Source organism: Pollicipes pollicipes, unplaced genomic scaffold (genome assembly GCF_011947565.3).
Source record: "Pollicipes pollicipes isolate AB1234 unplaced genomic scaffold, Ppol_2.1 Scaffold_7231;HRSCAF=8579_pilon_pilon_pilon, whole genome shotgun sequence".
NCBI lineage: Eukaryota > Metazoa > Arthropoda > Thecostraca > Pollicipedomorpha > Pollicipedidae > Pollicipes > Pollicipes pollicipes.
Genome location: NW_023597034.1, coordinates 35,918,937 through 35,939,440, shown reverse-complemented (window position 1 = coordinate 35,939,440; position 20,504 = coordinate 35,918,937). Strand labels below are relative to the sequence as shown.

The 20,504-nt window shown below is 59.3% G+C and overlaps 1 pseudogene; it reads right to left on the bottom strand.

The window, feature by feature from the left end:
* Positions 1 to 1,344: 1,344 nt before the first annotated feature.
* LOC119110055 (uncharacterized) overlaps positions 1,345 to 20,504 on the bottom strand; it is a 52,982-nt pseudogene continuing 33,822 nt past the window's right edge.

The following is a 20,504-nucleotide window of genomic DNA, read 5'->3' as shown; positions in this document are numbered from 1 at the left end:
CCGGTTGGATACCCTTCGCTCGGATGAGGGGTCAATTTGACCCCCTGAGATCTCAGGAACTAAAGGAGCTAGAGACACCAAATTCACAGGCTATGATGACCTAGACGTAAACTCACCTAAGTCGAAGTTCCTAGAGCATGACCTTTGAGTCAAGTAAGGTCAAACAAGGGAAAATTTCAGGCTGATCATCATAGATCTCCCAGAGCCTAGATAACTGCTCTAAGGAAAAGGTCACGTGCCCACTTACGGTCAGTAACCTTTTTGACCTTTTGAAGGCCATGGTGACCGAAATTATAAAAGACTGTTTTCAGTTTTGTATCTGAATAAGCGACAAATACTACGCCAGGCAGTATGTTCCTGAAAACGAAACGTTGACTGGATCATTTCATGTCAGTGACCTATCCTGACCCCTATGAAGTCCATGGAAGGTGTATAATGCGGTTCCCGCGATCAATAAATTCGAAATGAGCACCAGAAACTACCCCATTCAGCAAGCCCTAGAGTAATAAAACTGGTTGGTTTTTACCTTGGTCTGGCTTTTATGTATGGCCCTAGGTCAATGTAATTTGTAAATTTAATTGTTGTGTTGCCTAAGAAAGCATTTCAGAGATGAATGGCTTCGTCTAACACTCCATTGTTGGATCGGATTAAACGATTCCCTAGAAATTGTTTTTCCTGAATCCATGGCCTGACTTGACCTGCCATAAGGCCCCGCGACCTTACAAGGTACATCTAAATTTTCTGATGCCGGGCGATCCGCTATTCAACTGTTTATAGCTATGGAAAATTTGACGCGGCTACGCCGCGCTTTTCGTAAACTATTCCGGTAAAACCTTCCGGGGTCAATTTGACCCTGCCCCACCCGAGCGCGCCTTAAGGCATTGTCAGGTACCTGGCAGCGCGGGCATGCGATATTGTGTGGGCTTCTGGGTGTGACTGCTGAGGTCTGCGTATATCTATCCAGATGTTATGTCTACACTCCGGTCCAAAATGCGTAATGTACGTTTCGGAAAACTACGGATGCACATCATAATTTTGTTTCCTAGTGTTGTCAGTTCCCTCCCATTTTCCAGCGCCGTCCCTTCTTTTTATACTGTTGTCGGCATCTCCCTATGAGGAAAACTTAGTTGCACAGTAGATTGGACCAAATCCGGCTACTTTTGTGAGGGCAGGGGCCTTTCATCGTGGGCCCTTTCTCGATCTACGCGTCCCTCTCCCTCTTACTAATACGCTGGATGCATCACCGCTCAGGAGTGTTTAGTTCACCTGCTCATGCCCGCCCCCCCCCCGCCCCCCCCCCCCCTCTGCAAAGTAACGAAGCGCAGCCACACACAGCACCGATGGAATAATCTATTCGATGACATACTATGAAAGGAAAGCACTGAAACAATCACGGCGCGTCGCCCGGAATAAGACCCCACGTTTGCTACATTGGACAGGATCACAAATTACGCCTGTTCAGCCGGCGCCCTCGTCTCGACGGGGCTCGCCGGCTGAGAACATGGCTACCACAGCCGGGCCCACCGCTAGGGCTAAACGTGCACTTGATGTAACATAAGACTTAACGACAACTTAACGTAATTTGTTCGCACCCTTTTCGCCAAAAATGGAAGGAATGCAACGTTTCAAAGCCATGCAGGGGAATGATACAGCAGCATATAACCAATACGAGATGAGTATCAGCAGTCCTTCACGGCCAAAGTGACACGAATATTACACGACGCGTATCACAAAATCACAGACTCATAGTCGTTGTCTTTGGAAAGCGGGCGCCAGTACGCCGCGCCGCGATAAAAACCGCCTCGTTTCACATTGTTCATCGAAATACGATCACTCACAAAAGCCCTCCCACACGTAACACGAATAAACACTCCATGAAACACACCTCCACAAACATCACGTTCTCGCGGCGCAGCACCAGGCCTCACCGCCGGGCGACACTAGCGCCGCACGCGGCCGCTACACGAAGCAGGCCTCGGGCCGGTTGACGCGCGCCTGGACGCGCAGCGCCATCACGCTGTTCATGATCTTGCGCTGGTGGCCGACCAGCGTGACGCCGAGCGCGGCCAGCTCCGGCTGGCTGAGCCGCGCCGCCGCCTCCAGCGAGGTGATGCCGCCCGCCCGCAGGCTCTCCACGTAGCGGCTCATCTTGAGCGAGGCCAGCCACGCCTCCACTGTGCTGACGTACGCCAGCTCAGCCGCCTCCGGCGACAGCGGGTTCGTGCTCCTGCAGACAGCCGGCGGGCGTCAAACAGCCGGCATACCTTGACTCGCAGACGGTGCCGCCTACTCCGGGGTGAAGTGTATATTCCAGTGTGTTCCGAGACACACTGCACTAGCCCGAGCCCGTGTCCAAGGGTGTGCACTCCCGTGGCAAAAGACGCTAATGTGATCGTCCAGCTTCACTAACACAAGTCAGCGTATTTCAAGGAGATGACGGCGGTGGTCACGATCGCCACTCGGTGATCGGGACGTCACAACAGCATGCCCAGCGGCGGCGACAGGCGGCGCCGGCTGTCGGCAGCTCACCTGCTGGGCGCCACCTTGCGGAGCGTCTCCGGACAGCTGATGAGGCCGTCCAGCGTGTGCACTATGCTGACGAACGGCGGTCGGTGGGCGCGCTCGCGCTGCCAGCAGTCCAGCATCAGCTGGTGCAGCGCCTCCGGACAGTCCATCGGCGCCGGCAGCCTGGCGGCGGCGGGCGCTCGGGTCACGACAGTACACAGAGGGTCGGAGAGTCGCACCGCGCCGGGCTACTTCAGCACGGCTGGGTGTGAGCACGTCACGCCACGTGGAGCGTCTAACTCACGCTGGAAGAGCCCTGGACAAGGAGGGAAGCAGGAAGGGCCGCTTTCCGCGCACTTAGGAAAAGGTTCACATGAATTTGATGCCGCTGCACGTCACGTACGAGTAAAAGTGCATCTGTTTTCCTTGTCTTTCAGCGATCTCGCCGCAACTGACGGATTGGCATCTTGAAAAAACTGTTCTTCATGCCAAAGGAACGGATAACATCCCAACCAGCAAACCTTGATTCAACGCGCAACGCCTTTAACTGGAATGACAGAAAACCCCACCTGGCACAGAAGCCCGCGTACTGACACAATTCAGCAGACCGTAGCGCACAGACGACGAAAACCCGTCCGAGCAGAGCGCCAATCTGACACACGCTCGGGTCAGGAGCCGTCTGACGCCGCCGCGGTGTGTGGTCTGACCTGTAGTCCTTCTCTATGCTCTTGATGACCTCCTGGTTGCTCCAGCTCCAGTAGGGCCGCTCGCCGTACGACATGACCTCCCAGGCGACGATGCCGAAACTCCAGACGTCCGAGGAGGACGTGAACTTGCGGAACGCTATGGCCTCCGGCGCCGTCCAGCGGACAGGGATTTTGCCGCCCTGCCGACACCGAGGAACGGCGAAATGAACACGAGCGGCCAGAGCTGACCCCCCGTGAACCCTCTACGTGGCCACTGCACATACATGCAGCCTCGCAGTGCTGGGAGCACACCAACTGTGTGGGGTGTTCGGTCTCAATAAAACTCTAGAATAAATGATTAACTGATGCTGAATATCAACGAAAATGAGTGACTGAATACATTGATGAGTGATTAATTGTGAGAATGTAGCACAAATAAATACTTCAATGAGTCAATTCACGCTTCTCATGTCGCTCATCAGACCTTGGGTTCTTCATCATCATCCATGTGCAAACTGTCCTCCAGTGTTCTCACCGGTGTCATGCATGTCTGCGCATTGTTAAAACACCATGCAAAGTCGGAATGCACTCATCAGCATCCTTACCCATCTGGTGTGACCAGCCCCCTTCCCCCCCCCCCTCCCAGCGTTGACCTGCCTACTCGCTAGCTCCGTCCCCCTGACTACTGTCCCTCTGGTGAACTCACCCGTGTGGTATAGGCTACTGTCCCTCTGATGAACTCACCCGTGTGGTACAGGCTGCTGTCCCTCTGGTGAACTCACCCGTGTGGTATGGGCTACTGTCCCTCTGGTGAACTCACCCGTGCGGTACAGGCTACTGTCCCTCTGGTGAACTCACCCGTGTGGTATGGGCTATTGTCCCTCTGGTGAACTCACCCGTGTGGTATGGGCTATTGTCCCTCTGGTGAACTCACCCGTGTGGTACAGGCTGCTGTCCCTCTGGTGAACTCACCCGTGTGGCACAGGCTACTGTCCCTCTGGTGAACTCACCCGTGTGGCACAGACTACTGTCCCTCTGGTGAACTCACCCGTGTGGCACAGGCTGCTGTCCCTCTGGTGAACTCACCCGTGTGGTATGGGCTACTGTCCCTCTGGTGAACTCACCCGTGTGGTATGGGCTATTGTCCCTCTGGTGACCTCACCCGTGTGGTATGGGCTATTGTCCCTCCGGTGAACTCACCCGTGTGGCACAGGCTGCTGTCCCTCTGGTGAACTCACCCGTGTGGTATGGGCTATTGTCCCTCCGGTGAACTCACCCGTGTGGCACAGGCTGCTGTCCCTCTGGTGAACTCACCCGTGTGGTATAGGCTACTGTCCCTCTGGTGAACTCACCCGTGTGGTTCAGGCTGCTGTCCCTCTGGTGAACTCACCCGTGTGGCACAGGCTGCTGTCCCTCTGGTGAACTCACCCGTGTGGTATAGGCTACTGTCCCTCTGGTGAACTCACCCGTGTGGTTCAGGCTGCTGTCCCTCTGGTGAACTCACCCGTGTGGTTCAGGCTACTGTCCCTCTGGTGAACTCACCCGTGTGGTACAGGCTACTGTCCCTCTGGTGAACTCACCCGTGTGGTTCAGGCTGCTGTCTCTCCGGTGAACTCACCCGTGTGGTATAAGCTCCTTCCCTCGTGGCCTCAATCTCCCGACTGAGCCCGAAGTCGGCGATCTTGCAGACCAGCTGCGAGTTGACCAGCACATTTCGTGCGGCCAGGTCGCGGTGCACGTAGTTCATCTGGGAGAGGTACTGCATGCCGGCCGACACGCAGCGCAGCATGGCCACCAACTGCAGCACCTGGAACTTGCCGTCGTTCGCCTGCGGAGGGGTGGGGGTGCTGGTCAGCGCCGCACGAGAGGGGTACGGCGGAGCGGGAGGGGTTCCGCCGGGGAAAACTGTCCAATTGAACTTAGGGATGGCATTGCTGTTCGTGAGTGAGCGTGGATGAACGCATCTTGCGGCTAGCTACAATGGGGCTTCTGGGAAATGGAAGCCGGCGATGCAGACAACAGGGCAGGGTGGTACTTCAATAGTTGACGGAAAGAGTTGATGTCTTGTTCTGCGCTTTAGATTGCCTGACAGGTAGCAGTGACGCGGCATGCGTGGGAATGCTGTGCATACCACCAGAATGCTGGAATACATCCGAAACAGTGCAAGGGTACCTCACACGACTCTGCTACGAAAAAAATCACTAACATAGGACGGGGAACCCTTCAACACGACAAGGAATAAAACTAGCATTATAAAATCAGAACTAAAAATTAAACAGTTTGCAGTCTGCACCATGTACGCTCACGGATCGAAACCTGGTCTGAACACCATCCTGTCAAAACCACCAGAAGCTTACACTGTTCCAAACTCACAAGCTTAGACGGCGCGATTAAAAAAGCGTGAGACCGAGACCTTTCCGGCCCATGTTATGCAGCTGGCTACAGGTCAGCAGCGCAGCGCTCAGCTGCCCCACGGCCGCACGGTCCAGACCGAGACTCACCTTGAGGAACGTGTCCAGGCTTCCGTTCTCCATGAACTCGGTGATGATCATCACCGGGTTGCTCTTGGTGACGACGCCCTGCAGGAAGACAACGTTGGGGTGCTGGAACTGGCCCATGATGGACGCCTCGGTGAGGAAGTCCACCCGGGCCTTGTCCGTTGAGCCGGGCTTCAGGGTCTTGATAGCCACCGTTCGCTCTTGGCCGGCTGTCACCTGAGGTTAGCGAGACGCCGGCTGAGACTCGCCAGCTGCCGACCGCTCGACCACAGGTCAGCCAGTCTACACTGTCGCCCGAGGTCAGCGAGACGCCGGCTGAGACTCGCCAGCTGCCGACCGCTCGACCACAGGTCAGCCAGTCTACACTGTCGCCCGAGGTCAGCGAGACGCCGGCTGAGACTCACCAGCTGCCGACCGCTCGACCACAGGTCAGCCAGCCTACACTGTCGCCCGAGGTCACCGAGACGCCGACTGAGACTCGCCAGCTGCCGACCGCTCGACCACAGGTCAGCCAGCCTAGACTGTCGCCCGAGGTCATCGAGACGCCGGCTGAGACTCACCAGCTGCCGACCGCTCGACCACAGGTCAGCCAGCCTACACTGTCGCCCGAGGTCACCGAGACGCCGGCTGAGACTCACCAGCTGCCGACCGCTCGACCACAGGTCAGCCAGCCTAGACTGTCGCCCGAGGTCATCGAGACGCCGGCTACAGCGGCGGCTCGCCAGCTGCTGACCGCCCGACCGCAGGTCAGCCAGCCTACACTGTCACCTGAGGTCAGCGAGACGCCGGCTGAGACTCGCCAGCTGCCGACCCCTCGACCACAGGTCAGCCAGCCTAGACTGTCGCCCGAGGTCATCGAGACGCCGGCTGAGACTCGCCAGCTGCCGACCCCTCGACCACAGGTCAGCCAGCCTGGACTGTCGCCCGAGGTCATCGAGACGCCGGGTACAGCGGCGGCTCACCAGCTGCCAACCGCCCGACCGCAGGTCAGCTAGCCTAGACAACTGAGAGCTGGGGAAGCAACGACTCGCAGAGCTTACCAAAACAATCGACACGGGCCGATGTCCAGTGATCACCGCATCTGCAGTCTGCTCGACGCAGTTTAACATGAAACGAATCTCTTACACTATCGCTGAAGTCGCCTCCACTTTTTACCCCTTCCACGATACCTCTCAAACAGCTATCGATAACATCACGAAGCTCCAGACGACGATCTCCGAGAGTCACGACCGGGCCGTGACGAGCACCCCGCGAGTCCCGCCAGAGTGCCGGGCGCGGGAGGGGGGGGGGGGGGGGGGGGGGAGGGCGACATCAGACACTCACGCGCAGCTTGCCGCGGCACACGTCGCCGAACTCGCCGCCGCCGATCACGGCCTCGATGATGATGTGCGAGGCGTCGATCTCGCGCGCGAACTCGCGGATCGCCTGGTTCGGGTCCTCGTACGTGTGCGGGTCGATGTAGGTGCGCTGGTGGGTCACCGGGCTGAACGCCGGCGACGTCACTGCCGGACGGGGTGACAGCGTCAGTGGACGGTGTGGCGGGTGATGACGTCACTGCCTGGTGCGGTGACGACGTGAGCGGACGGTGTAACGGGTAATGATGTCACCGTCGAATGGGGTGGCGACGTGGGCGGACGGTTTGGCGGGTGATGACGTCACAGCCGGACGGTATGACGGGCGATGACGTCACTGTCGGGTGGGGCGGCGACGTGAGCGGACGTTGTGACGGGCGATGACGTCACAGCCGGATGGTGTGACGGATGGTGACCATGCCGTCAGTAGTCGCATGTGAGTAGGGCCACGGCAGTTTGAACACGCAGACGATACAGCGCGGACAACCATAACACATGTGAAGCAGCGCACCGTGAGGGTCTTCCATCCTGTACGAGCAAACGCACCACATCACGCACACAACGCCATCCATGATACAGCGAGGTTGTCGCATTAACTCCACAAACACACGCACATGTTGCGCGTCTTACGCTGATCGAGGCCATCCCCGCGCCGCTGACCCCCAGCCTCCTAAGAGTCAGGCAAGACGAGCCGCGTGACTCGTCACAGTTAGAGCGGCGGTCCCTCAGAGCGTGAGCGCATTACAAGCTCAGCCGGCCGTTGCGTTCGACCTCCCGCCACGCCAGATACGCCCCAGCCGGTGGCCAGTGATGGTACGGGGTCCCACCATACACGTCCCAGACGGTGGCCAGTGATGGTACAGGGTCCTGCCAGACACATCCTAGACAGTGTCCATTGATGGTACAGGGTCCCGCCATACACGTCCTAAACAAAGTCCAGTGATGGTACATGGTCCCGCCATACACGTCCCAGACAGTGTCCGGTGATTGTACAGGGTCCTGCCAACCACGCCCCAGACGGTGTCCAGTGATGGTACAGGGTCCTGCCAGACTCATCCCAGGCGAGGGGGGGGGGGGGGGGCTTGTGACGGGACGGGTTCACTCACGTGCGGTGGATGGCGTCTGTAGTGGGGTGGCTCCTCCAATATTGAACGCTGCCGAAGAAACACAGATGGTAAGCTGCGGCACTATTTATTGGAATGGACAGGGACCAGCGTCAGGCATCACTGGCGAAATGACGTCAAAGGAATGAATCCTCACAGCCTTTTGATGGCTGAAGCATGGGGCTGAAGGCTGGAGCGAGCTGAAGAGTCTCACGTTCATTCGGCTACGGCTTCTTTTAAAAATGATGGTATTCTGATGCCAGATTCTTGTCCGCATACAAGCATCGCCATATTCATATTTGCGAAGGTGTAATGCACGCATAGCCTCTTGTTGCAGGGTATTATAAGCTGCATGGGCATGCCACGTCTTACATAATTGGCTAAAAGTGGTTGGAAATGATGACCCTGGAAGGGATGGGAGTTTGCACCCTCGATAGATTGAAAAAAGGCTCAGGGCTATGGAAATTATTTACAAATATTTGCTTAGAAAGATGCATCATGTGTTCCAGTTCATACAGCAATGGAAAACATCCGAAATTATAATATCTTAGCAGTTCAGGATGTGTTATGATTGAAAAGCAACCGTATTAAGACAAAACATCGCATTATTATATTTTACTCAACCCCTCCAGTCTCCCTAGCGTATATCGGCCTTCAGGATGCAAATAGTGCTTAATCCCTGCTATGAATAGAAACCTCCAGCCCCTGATAGCCGTATTATCCTGGAATCGCGCCACGGAGACGTGACCCTGGGAAGCCCGTCCGCCGGCCAGCCTGACTTTTTTCCGTAAATTCTCAAGCTCCAGAGCGCAGTGGAAATCTCTCCGAGTAGCCGCCCGCTCTCGGAAAGCTGTCTGGCATGGCTGTGCAGGTGTTGCGTGCTGTGTGCGGGCCGCCTGCCCACGCCCTCCGGTGGCCAGGGTCAGTTCTTTAGAAGACGCCCTCCGGTGGCCACGGTCGGTTTTCGAGAAGCCACCACATTCTCTACAGCCCTGCTGACCGCCCACAATGGCAGACAAAGCCGCGTGGGCGCAGCGCGGCACGAAAGAAGACCAGAGCGCCCCGCACGCAGGTCACTTCTGCGAAGGCGCCGCCCACTCCCCACGTTTGGGCGCGATCCTATATGGGAGGCAAAGGACCGGGCAGCACATACCACGCTCGCCACGGATGGGACACAACGGGCAAGACTGTGACGTGGCAGTGCCGACTCAGGCTGAACATCATGAACTTGGTAATGGCGCTTTCCAGGTCCGGGTCGGTGAACTGCATTCGTGGGCTGCCATATTCGTGCAGAGCAACTCACCGACATTGTTCTGGAAGTTCAGTCCGTCGCGGTCGTTCGGACGCTTCTTACTGGAGTCTTCCATGTTCCGACTGTGGCAGAGAAGCGTGGGAACATATCAATTTGCTAGCCGTAGGTAAAACACAGGTGGCATGTCCACGACAACATCAGGTGACACACCTTGGCAGCGTCTTCTTGACATGGTACCTATATGCGACGGCACCGCGGCTTGCAGGCGGAGAGTTCGTTGCTGAGGAGTAGTTTATGCGGCAAGGTATATTGCGAATAATTTGCACTGCCTATACGAAGGATCCAGAGGCATTACAACACAAACCGGCGATACAAACGCGTAAGTCAGCGACCGAAAGTGAGCGGTCCAGCGTGCCGGACGTCCCACGCCGAGTGAAGCCTACCAACACTGACAAGTCTCCCCGAAGACTGGCTCGAACACACGCTCGCCACGCCCCCGTACACGGGGGAGCGGCGTCGCCGACGCCTACCTCCTGACGAGCAGGAAGGCCACGACGATGACGACGGCCAGCAGGACGCCGACGGCCACCGAGACGCCCGCGATCACGTCCACGTTGGGGCCGGAGCCGTCTCCCACGTACGCTGCCGGCGGCCGGTGGGCGCGGTGAGCGGACTGGACGCGGCGCACGCTTCTGCCGCGCCAGCCCGACGGTAACGGGGAGACGACGACGCGGCTTTTAAAGGAAACGGGTCGTGTTGCTGAGCGACCGGCAATACACTGAGGTTGGCATCGTGCTCTAAAATACTACGTTCAGAAGTGCGTGTGTTTTTACACATTCTTTGAACACCGGCCACCTTTACAGATTACACATTTGTGTTGGCCATGTCAAAAAGCTCCCTTTGACAAGCCGCCTGGCAGCGTCCACGCCTCATCGAATTCAGTTGAGGGGTCCACTCCTCACCTGAGTCCACCTGGCCGTGTCCACCACTCACCTGAGTCCACCTGGCCGTGTCCGGTGGTGGTGTAGGTGGTGCGGCTGAACTCGCCCCAGCCACGCTCGGTCTGGGCGCGCACCTGGAAGCCGTACTCGGTGTGCTGGCGCAGGCCGGTCACCCTCACGCTGGGCGCGTCCGCGAACAGGCTGGTCGTGTTGGCACGCTCGTCCTGCGCGGAGGCGCACGCACCGGCAGTGAGGCCACGCGGTGGCGAGACGGCGCCGTCCACACGAGACGGCACGGTCCGCACGAAACAGTGCAGTCCACACGAGACGGCGCGGTCCACACGAGACGGCACGGTCTGCACGAAACAATGCATTCCACACGAGACGGCGCGGTCCACACGAGACGGCACGGTCTGCACGAGATGGCACGGTCCATACGAGACGGCACGGTCCGTACGAGACGGCACAGTCCGTACGAGACGGCACGGTCCACACGAGACGGCACGGTCTGCACGAGACGGCACAGTCCGTACGAGACGGCACAGTCAGTACGAGACGGCACGGTCCATACGAGACTGCACGGCCCCTACGAGACGGCACGGTCTGCACGAGACGGCACAGTCCGTACGAGACGGCACAGTCAGTACGAGACGGCACGGTCCACACGAGACGGCACAGTCCGCACGGGACTGCACGGCCCGTACGAGACGGTACGGTCCGCACGAGACGGGCGGTCCGCACGAGACGGGCGGTCCGCACGAGACGGCGCGGTCCGCACGAGACGGCACGGTCCGCACGAGATGGCAAGGCCCGCACGAGATGGCACGGTCCGCACGAGACGGCACGGTCCGCACGAGATGGCACGAGACGGCACGGTCCGTACGAGACGGCACGGTCCGCACGAGACGGGCGGTCCGCACGAGACTGCACGGTCCGTACGAGACGGCACGGTTCGCACGAGACGGGCGGTTCACACGAGACGCCGCAGCCAGCCGCGCCCGCGCGCAGACAGAGGGCGAGCGCTCCAAAGTCAGGCTCGACGCGGCTCTGTTCCACAGCAGCTCGTCACGAGCTCATCACCTGGCGCGGCTCTGGTGTCAGGCTCGGATCGCCGCTGATAGTGCGTCGCACTCAGGGTCCGACTCGCCGCGCCTGTGGGGTGGGTCGCAGGCAGCGGAACGGCGGGTGGTGGGAGCGGGGTGGGGCCGCACGCACCTTGGCGAAGTAGCGCGCCTCATACTTGAGCACCTGCTCCCGGGAGTCGGCTGGGGGCAGCCAGCTGAGCACCGCCTCTGAAGGTCGGACCAGGGCCACCCGCACCTCCGACACCATGAACGGCACTGCGGACACCGGTGACGTGGTGAGCACATCGGACGCGACGGAAAGGCTGCGGCCATGACACGCAGCCCGGACGGTGCTTCGGACAGGGCGTACAAACTGGAAAAGAAGACGCCCGCACTGAGCTACTACGTGAACGATCAACTGCAGGTGGCTACCGCATCAGCAAGAGTCACGTGTATGGCTTAGTAGCAATAGTATTGCCTTATCCCCCAACAATTTATGTTCATCTCGTTTTGAATTTGGCGCACTAACGACGTTTCATTGTAACTTCTCTCAATGAGCGGGAAAACTATTAGTTCTGTAAGCAGCTTTTTAAACACAAGTGAAACAGATGAGCATTCGTCCTCCACCTTCCGTCGCTGTGGTTCGCAACGCTTTGATAAGAAAGCCTCACCAGACGGCGCTCGGCTAGTAATGGGTGCGTGCTTGTGTTTGATCGGGTTCATAGGCCAAATGTATCGAAATCCTCAGAGGGTACAGAGAAAACGTATGACAAAATTATGTCACATGAACCAGATGCTAGTACAATTTTGCAGGTGCGAAGGGTATGTTAACGACAAACTACCTTAGTCACTGTGTTTATAGACACATCTAATGACGTTACTTTGTGGTGGATAGAGTCCCTTTTTAAATGATTCGGCAAATTACGGAATGTCAGCCAGTGGGTTTGAATTCGTTTACAAAAAGTTGCTGTTCCAAATGCGATCATGGATCTTTCTATGCTTTCTTTCTCCATTTGGTAATTTAATCATTAATAATGAATGAAAAAGTTTTTCGACGAATGCAAGTCTGATCGTGGATCGCAACATACTGAAACGACCGTGTGATTCCGCATCTGAAATGATCGTTGGACGCCCGAGCACGTCACATCCTGAGAATATGTCGACGCAGGATCCCATCCTAGGGACCGGGATGTGGCGGCCTATTTTGCCGATGCAGGCGCGGGTTGAATCAGGGCCGCACGTCGAGTCTGAACACCAGCTCGCCACGTCACTCGCAGCGACACCGGCGACACCGACGACACCGCCGCCGCGCCGTCCCGGTGGCGTGCAGCAGCTCGTCGCGCCTCCCCTCGAGGCTTCCGTAAAAGGCAGCCGCCCACCTGACGCCTGGGTGGTGAGGCCCACGGCCACGTGTCCGTCTTCGCCGGCCGCCACGGGCGAGACGCCGTTCCGGCTGTGCACCCGGAACTGGTACGATGTGACCGGACTCAGGCCCGACACGGTCACGCGCGTGCCGTTCAGGTCCGTCTGTCGGGCCAGGTGGACCGTCAGCAACCGGCTGGCATGCGAGTCAGGTCAAGCGCGGCCACTCCAGGTCGCCGGTGAGGCCAGCGGTGGAAGGAGGTCCGGTCAGGTCATCTTTGCTCCGGGTGGCAGATCAGGTGTGGACAGCCAGGGACAGGCGAGGCAAAGCCTGACCTGAAGTGAATAAGGGGTCGTACAAATGTCGCGGGAGTCAGTCAATTGTCCGTCACTGAATATATAACGTGCATAACAAACGAATGCACCACTACTGCGTTGTTCACAAGCACAAAAGGGTGGCTGTTTACCTTGTCTCAACGGGCGAGCGCCGTGGAGTGAATTTTACAAAGATGCCATTCAAATAAATGCTATGAAACACCTTGCTAAAATGGATACCTACTCAAACCTTGATTTATGGTTGCATAACGGTCCGTCTCGTTCAGATCACACTACGGCGTAAGATGACGCGCCGATGATTTTGACGAGGACATTCATCGCGAAACGACCACGGGCACAGAACATCATCGCAAGGTACAGCACGGAGAGCAAGTTCCACTACCCCTACTGCCCCGTCCTCTCTGACTGGGCCGATAGAAGCCTCTGCACCAGCCCTCGCTCTCGTGAGCCGCCAGTGCCCCCCCCCCCTATCCCTCCCCAGCCGAGCAGCCCGCTGGCAGGCGCGGCAGACGCACCTGAGCGGGGCTGAAGGTGACGCCGGCGCTCCCCCCCCCCCCCCCCCCAGCCGAGCAGGCCGCTGGTAGGCGCGGCAGACGCACCTGAGCGGGGCTGAAGGTGACGCCGGCGCTCCCTCCCCCCCCCCCCCCCCAGCCGAGCAGGCCGCTGGTAGGCGCGGCAGACGCACCTGAGCAGGGCTGAAGGTGACGCCGGCGCTCGGCCCCCCCCCCCCTCCCTCCTCCCCCAGCCGAGCAGGCCGCTGGTGGGCGCGGCAGACGCACCTGAGCGGGGCTGAAGGTGACGCCGGCGCCGCACCGCTCGCAGACGACCGAGTAGGTGGTGTCGGCCCGGCCGCCGTCCCGCAGCGGAGCGCCCCACGTCAGCACGGCCGTGCTCTGGTCCACGACCTCGGCCCGCAGACGCCGCGGCGGCGACGGCGGCTCTGCGGCACGGCACGCGCCGCTCAGACACCGGCCGCGCTCGCCGCCCCCGCGCACCCCGGCGGCCACGCACGGCGCCGCGGCCGCCGGTCACGCGCGCCGGCTGTGCTCCGCGATTACTGCAGCTTTTTCGCTGTTGTTCTTTTACTGCGGACGATGGCGTCGGCGAAATGCCGGCTGATTCGATCGGCTGGCGTGACGTTTCTCAGAAATGCTTTGTTCACCGGCCGGGCCGGGAGCGACCGAGCGCCACCGTCACAGCAGCCTGATGTGAGACACGATGCTATCGTCGCTGACAAGCGGTCCAAACCTGCAGTACAGGTCTCATAAGATATATCTGACGCGCACATTGAGGCCTGCAGCACGGTGGTTTGAGACGCTGGGCACAGGCTAGGGAGCTGACATTGAAAGGGCTCCAAGTCTTTATTCGAAGATGCATAGATGTACGGACGCGACGGACGTGAGTGAGAAAGAAGTTGGTCTGGGCATGACATATTTGAAAGCGTCCCGATTCTCTAAGGGGGGGGGGGGGGGGCAGTGACTGCGAGCATGGCTCATGTGTCCGTCATGTGCGCATGCATACACGCACGTATCAATGCACTCCGGCAATACATCGCACACGGGCGCATACATGCACGTGCTGATGTGCCAATGAATGCACGGATTGGTCTTGCGGGCGCCCGCGTAGGCCTACGCGCGTGAGTAAAACAGCGGTGCAAGTTTAGAACGGTGGGATCGCGCACATGCCGGGTGACGTCGTGCGAACCCCGTCTTCCATGTAGTGCCTCAGGGGCCAGCAGCGCCGTTGCAGCTGCGGTGCGTGTCTGTCTGCATGTGTATGTGTGTGGGGGGGGGGGAGGGGCGGGGGCGGCGGGTACTCACGAGTGCAGGCGCGGCCGGCCGGGTCCGTCGGCGCCCGGTAGAAGCCGGCGTCGCACGGGCAGACGGCCGAGCCGGCGTGCGGCGCGCTGCTGTGGTCCGGACACGCCCCGCACGAGCCGTTCCCCTGCTCCGGCTTGAACGTCGAGGACGGGCACACTGGCGAAGACCAAGACGGGAGCTGGTGACACGCTACACAGAACGGGCACACTGACGGAGGCGCGGACACGGGAGCTGGTGACACGCTACACAGAACGGGCACACTGACGGAGGCGCGGAGACGGGAGCTGGTGACGCGCTACACAGTACGGCACGGGCCACCAGAGGCCGATGAGAGCCGGCTGGCTGACGGCTGCACACATACACACCCAGCTTATCTTGGGGTAGTGGTGGGGCGGGGGGGGAGGTACAGGTCCAGTCCCTCCCCCTTCTAGCACGCGCCACTAAGCGACACGCCTAATCGGCCATGTTAGCAACGCTGGACAAGTGTCGCCTGTCAGCGCCGGCGCCAGACTTCGCCGACACCAGACCACGACCCACGGGGAGAGTAAAGCACGCGCGGCAATCCCGCACCCCGCACCCCGCGCGCCACGGGCAGCCGGGACGCCGTGGAGCACACGGGCTCGGGTGACACAGACTGCGGTGGGCAGACGGGACACCGCAGAGCACACGGACTCGGGCGACGAGGGACACGTCCGAAAAAGTGACCTTGATTACGTCCGTCTGGAGTCCTGCACAGCTCCCGGCTACCGGTGGCCGTGGGACCCGCCAAATGCTGCGGCGACTGGCATTGCATGAACCGAATGCAGGGAACTAATCTGGCGACGCTGTTAGTCAGTACCGTACGGACAAATGTCGGTGGATAGGCCGGTCGTCGTTCATGGCTACTAGAGTTTTTGCGCTGGGTGTAATAAGCTGGAAGTTCTTAAGGCAGCGAGATCAAAGCGATGCGACGCGACGAAAATATTGAGGAGAGGAGACATGAAGATAGTGTCTTTTTACGTCACGATTGTTGGAATTATTGAAACTGGTTTAGTGAACAATAACACAAAAAACTACTTGAAACCGGTACGGCCGTACCAGGCTGAGTTGTGTCCCATCCCATTAGCCAATGAGAATTGATCGATACCAGCGCCACCGTGAGCTGTGGCAAACAGATAACCACGCAAGGTCTCCACTCATTCCTCTGACACAAGACTGACACACTGGGTCACATCAACGGCATCTGCGTGGTGTCGTTCGTTTGCTGATTATTCAGATTGTATTGAAATGTTCTTTGCCGCATGTTTTCCGACCGTCATAATGATAGTTATTGCCGACGCGATTCAGCTTAAACCGGTTCAAACCGGACAGCGAGAATCGCAGCACAGGGCCGGAGGCATCACATTATCAGGAGTGATCTGGACGTACGAGTCCGACGCAGGCGACTCTGCTTTTGCTGCACCAACTCAATGACTGAACTGGTTTCGAGCCAGCCAGAACTCCGCGGTGCCGACCGGTGGAATCGACCCGCGCTGGGGAGGCGCTGTCACTGGGAGGCGCCCCGCACTGCCACTGTCACTGGGAGGCGCGCGCACGGCTCATCTGTGCTTCCGCTTCTTTGTCCCGGTCCTCGACGGCCACAACGATCAGAACGTGAGTGAGAGGGCGTCTTGTTTGCCAGCATCAAACGAAAAAACCGAGCGTGACGGCGGTGCTCGTCGCTGTCGGCCGGTCATCCCCCAGCACTTGTCTGCCTCCTCCGCCGCAGATACGCCTTTCATCTTCACCGGCGACCTGTTCGTCCCTCCTCCTTCGGTCGCCGTCCCATTGTTACTTCTTCGACAGACGTGTTTTTTGGGGCGAGCGACCGTGTAATAAACCGGAAACTGGGCGGCGGCACTTCTTCTTCTTCTTCGGCGACGCCTTCTCGCCCCCCCCCCCCCCTCCCCCCCAGTCGGTCGACGAGCACGCACTGTCGGTGCCCCGGTCGGTCGACGGACACGCACTGTCGGTCTCCCGGTCGGTCGACGAGCACGCACTGTCGGTCCCCGGTCGGTCGACGAGCACGCCCTGTCGGTCCCCGGTCGGTCGACGGGCATGACAGCGCTGCGCTGCGTCGGCTGAAGTGAGCTGATGCTGGGGCCTGCTCGGTGAGTGCGGCGCCCAGTGCGACAGTCCTTCGACACAGTTTCCGACCTTGCGATCGCTCCTGCAGCGATAACCGAGCGGCCGGATGCCGCCGCAGACCACCAGTCAGATGTGCCGCGTGCTCACTTTGCGCGCGAGGATGTTACACGACCAGGAACATCCGTGACAGCGAGAGCGTGCCAGCCAGATGCGCGCTGAATGGGAAAGATCGCGCTGATACTGCCAAGCACATATCGGCCTCCTCGGCGACTCGATTTGACGGGACAAAGCGGGATCACAGTCCAATCAGAGCCGCCGCCGACCTGACGTTGCAGAGCACCGCCAATCGTGCAGATACATCTTCTCGCGTCCAACCCCACTAAGACTCGGGCTGTTGGCTCCGTGCGCAGTGGGGCGTTGGCGACAGGCGGCTCGCGATCAACGCCCTCCGCCGCGCCGGGACTCCCAGCGCGGCTGCTGCGCCGGCCGGAGCCGCGCGGCCCCGGCGACGTCAGCACCTCCGAATACGGCACGGTCAGCTCCGGCAGCGCCAAATCGGCGGAAACACCCGCTGACCGCCGCGTCTGGTCAGGAGCAGCGACTCAGGGCCGGCGCTATCACGACCACCGGCCGTGCAGCGACTGAATAGGGGCTCGGCTCGCCTGCCACCGCGTGACGGACGAATGGGGAGGGGGGGGGGGGGGGCGGGCGTGTGACCCGCCGCGTCCGTGTCCCGGGACTTCCGGCCCGTATATGGCGACCTAGCAGACCGGTCACGCCGCCAGCCGTGTGATCCGACAACACCCTCGGGGCAGCCGAGGCGACGCTGCCCGACGGGGGCAGGCGCGGCTGGCAGCTCTGGGTACGGCCCGGGGCGGCTCGCAGCTGAGATGACCCGCGGAGACCGGGCTCAGGGCAGCTGGGAGGCGGCAGACAGGGGCTGACAGGCTGACAGGCGCTGGGGTCTCCGGGCCACAGAAGCCATTAATCAGTCGGCTTGTAATCAGCGCCCGAACCGCAATTAGCTGCAATCAGCAGACGGCGCCTGCAACGGGATTTAGAGCCTCCAGAGAGATTTGTTGGCTTGCTCTGCGGCTTGTCTGTCACATAGGACCGGAGCGTGATGATGCGGAGATTGGCCGGGCTAAGTCGCTCATCCCCGCGTGACAAAGCTGTCACAGTAAGAGCTCACGATACGGTATCTTCTAACGGATCGGCACTGGTAGTGTCAAGGTGCATACATCCCACGGGCATCAGTGGCTCACCACACGCCACTAGGCGGCCTTGGATATTCGTCCCTCGCATGCTCCATGCCGCGATCACGCCGTTGGTGCCTGGAAAGCTATTGGAACCTTTTTTCAGAATTTCGCAGCGGTGGACGGGGCAACCAGTCTCTCTTCTCATTCCCTGCGCGATCGCACAGGTCGACAGGCATATAACATGGGTTCAGATGGCATTGCCGCTGGCACCACACCAGTTCGATTGGCGTTCGCCCTTGGTGCATGATCGCATGATCGCGCCACAACCCATGACCTACAAGCAGCCCCGGGCGGATTCCATTCAACATGTTTGCAGTGGGGCCGAGTGATTCCAACCAATCATAAAAGTCGTCAAACAGACCGCCAAGAAACAACAAAAACAAAAGCAAAAAACAAAAACAAATTCATTCGGAACACCCGCCATGGGTGGCTTTAAGTTCCGGGCATTCCTTGAGCAGAATTTTTCGCATCCGGCCTGAATTCACCACCAAGTTGTGCTGCCCGGTTTAACGGATAACGGTCCGGTTTAACGGACAGTTTTGCCTTCGCTTCTTCGCCTGACACGACAGCGGAGGGTTTAACGTGGCGCACGGCGCGGCCGCCCCAAACCTCCATTGACACTAGTTGGCCAGCTGTCATCCGAGCTTTCTGTGCCATTTGAACGAAACGATGCGCCCGCCTTTCGTGTCAGTCAACGCCCAGAGCGCGGAGGCGGCAAGGAATTTGACTTTCACGAGTAATGAGTGTCGAGTTTGACTTTCACGTTCGGTCCAAATGCACTCAGTGTAACCGGAAGCATTCCATAACACATAAGGAGCATAGGCTCTTCACACGAGCTCATAAATCATTACGCCTCCCACTGAGCACCACGACAGTGCCACAAAACCGCTGCCAGGCTAACAACCCCAGCCTGGCCGGCCGACAAGCACAAAGACAGCTGCAGCACGGCGCTGCCGCCGACGCCTACCTTGGCAGGACTGGTTGGCGGGCCGCGGCTCGTAGCCGGCGCGGCAGCTGCAGTGTCCGTCCAGCAGCTCCCACTCGCCGTTGCCCTTGCAGATGTACTGGGGCGGCCGGCCGTCGTGGCCGCCGGGCGCCGCGTTCGCCACGCACGTGCCGCGCGCCGTCTTGATGGTCGTCTCCTCGCGGCCCGTGGGGGTGGCGGGGAACTGCGCGAAACCGGCCGTCACCTGCGCGCACGTCTGGTAGTAGACGCGCACGGCCAGCAGCGCGATGCACGCGCCCTGGTCGCGCACGGCGAAGTAGACGCCCTTCTTGGTGACGGGGATGGAGCGCGTCTCGACGTTGATGACGCGCTCCTGGCTGGAGCTGGAGCGGCCCTGGTCGGCGGCGATGCGGTCGATGAGCCGGTAGCTCTCCGGCTCCCAGGGCGGCGGCTCGCGCGTCGCCGCGTCGAACTCGTAGTAGAGCAGACTGAACGTCTCCTTGCAGCTGAGCGCCGTGCCCGGGAACAGCGAGCAGTCGCGCATCGAGAACTTGAGCTCGATGTAGATGCGCTCGGCCTCGCCGCGCTCGATGAACGGCGTCCACAGCCAGTTGTTGACGTCCTGCTTGGCCACGTCGCACACCACGTGCGAGCGCCAGTTGATGCCCTTCTCGAAATTGGTGTAGCTCTCCTCCACCCACTGCCAGCAGGGGAGGCGGGGCGTAAGAAGACGTCCAGTGACGGTGGGCTCAGGGAACGCGGATGGGGAACGGCTCCATGACGTGTCAACGAAAGAAAGAGCTGGTCAGCACCAGAGGCGCGAGCTTCGCTGGACTCTGCAGCATGCCACTGGCAGAGATGTTACTGGTACATCAGTGTTACCACTATGCTGAACCCCTCGCCTCAAGAAAGATGAGGTGGAAGGTAAGCAGGAGGCGTCAGCAGGCAGGACGATTTAATTTAATTTTCAGTCAAGTTTAATTAACTTAATCACGGCACGCTAAGCGCCGCATCCCATTCCATTTAATGTACAAACCAGACGTGACCAAATCAGGTCGCGGTTTGCAATGCACCGGCATAACACATTTAAATGCCTAATTTACAAAATATAGCTAGTGCGAGAAATAAGTGACCAGATCTGGGTTACGACAAGGCTTCAGTCAACAAGGAGATTGTTCAGCCAAAACAGAGTCTGATTCAAATGTTGCTGGTCATTGAAAAGCCCGGACGCCTTATGATTACCCAGCACTCCGCCAAAAACCACTCCCAGACAC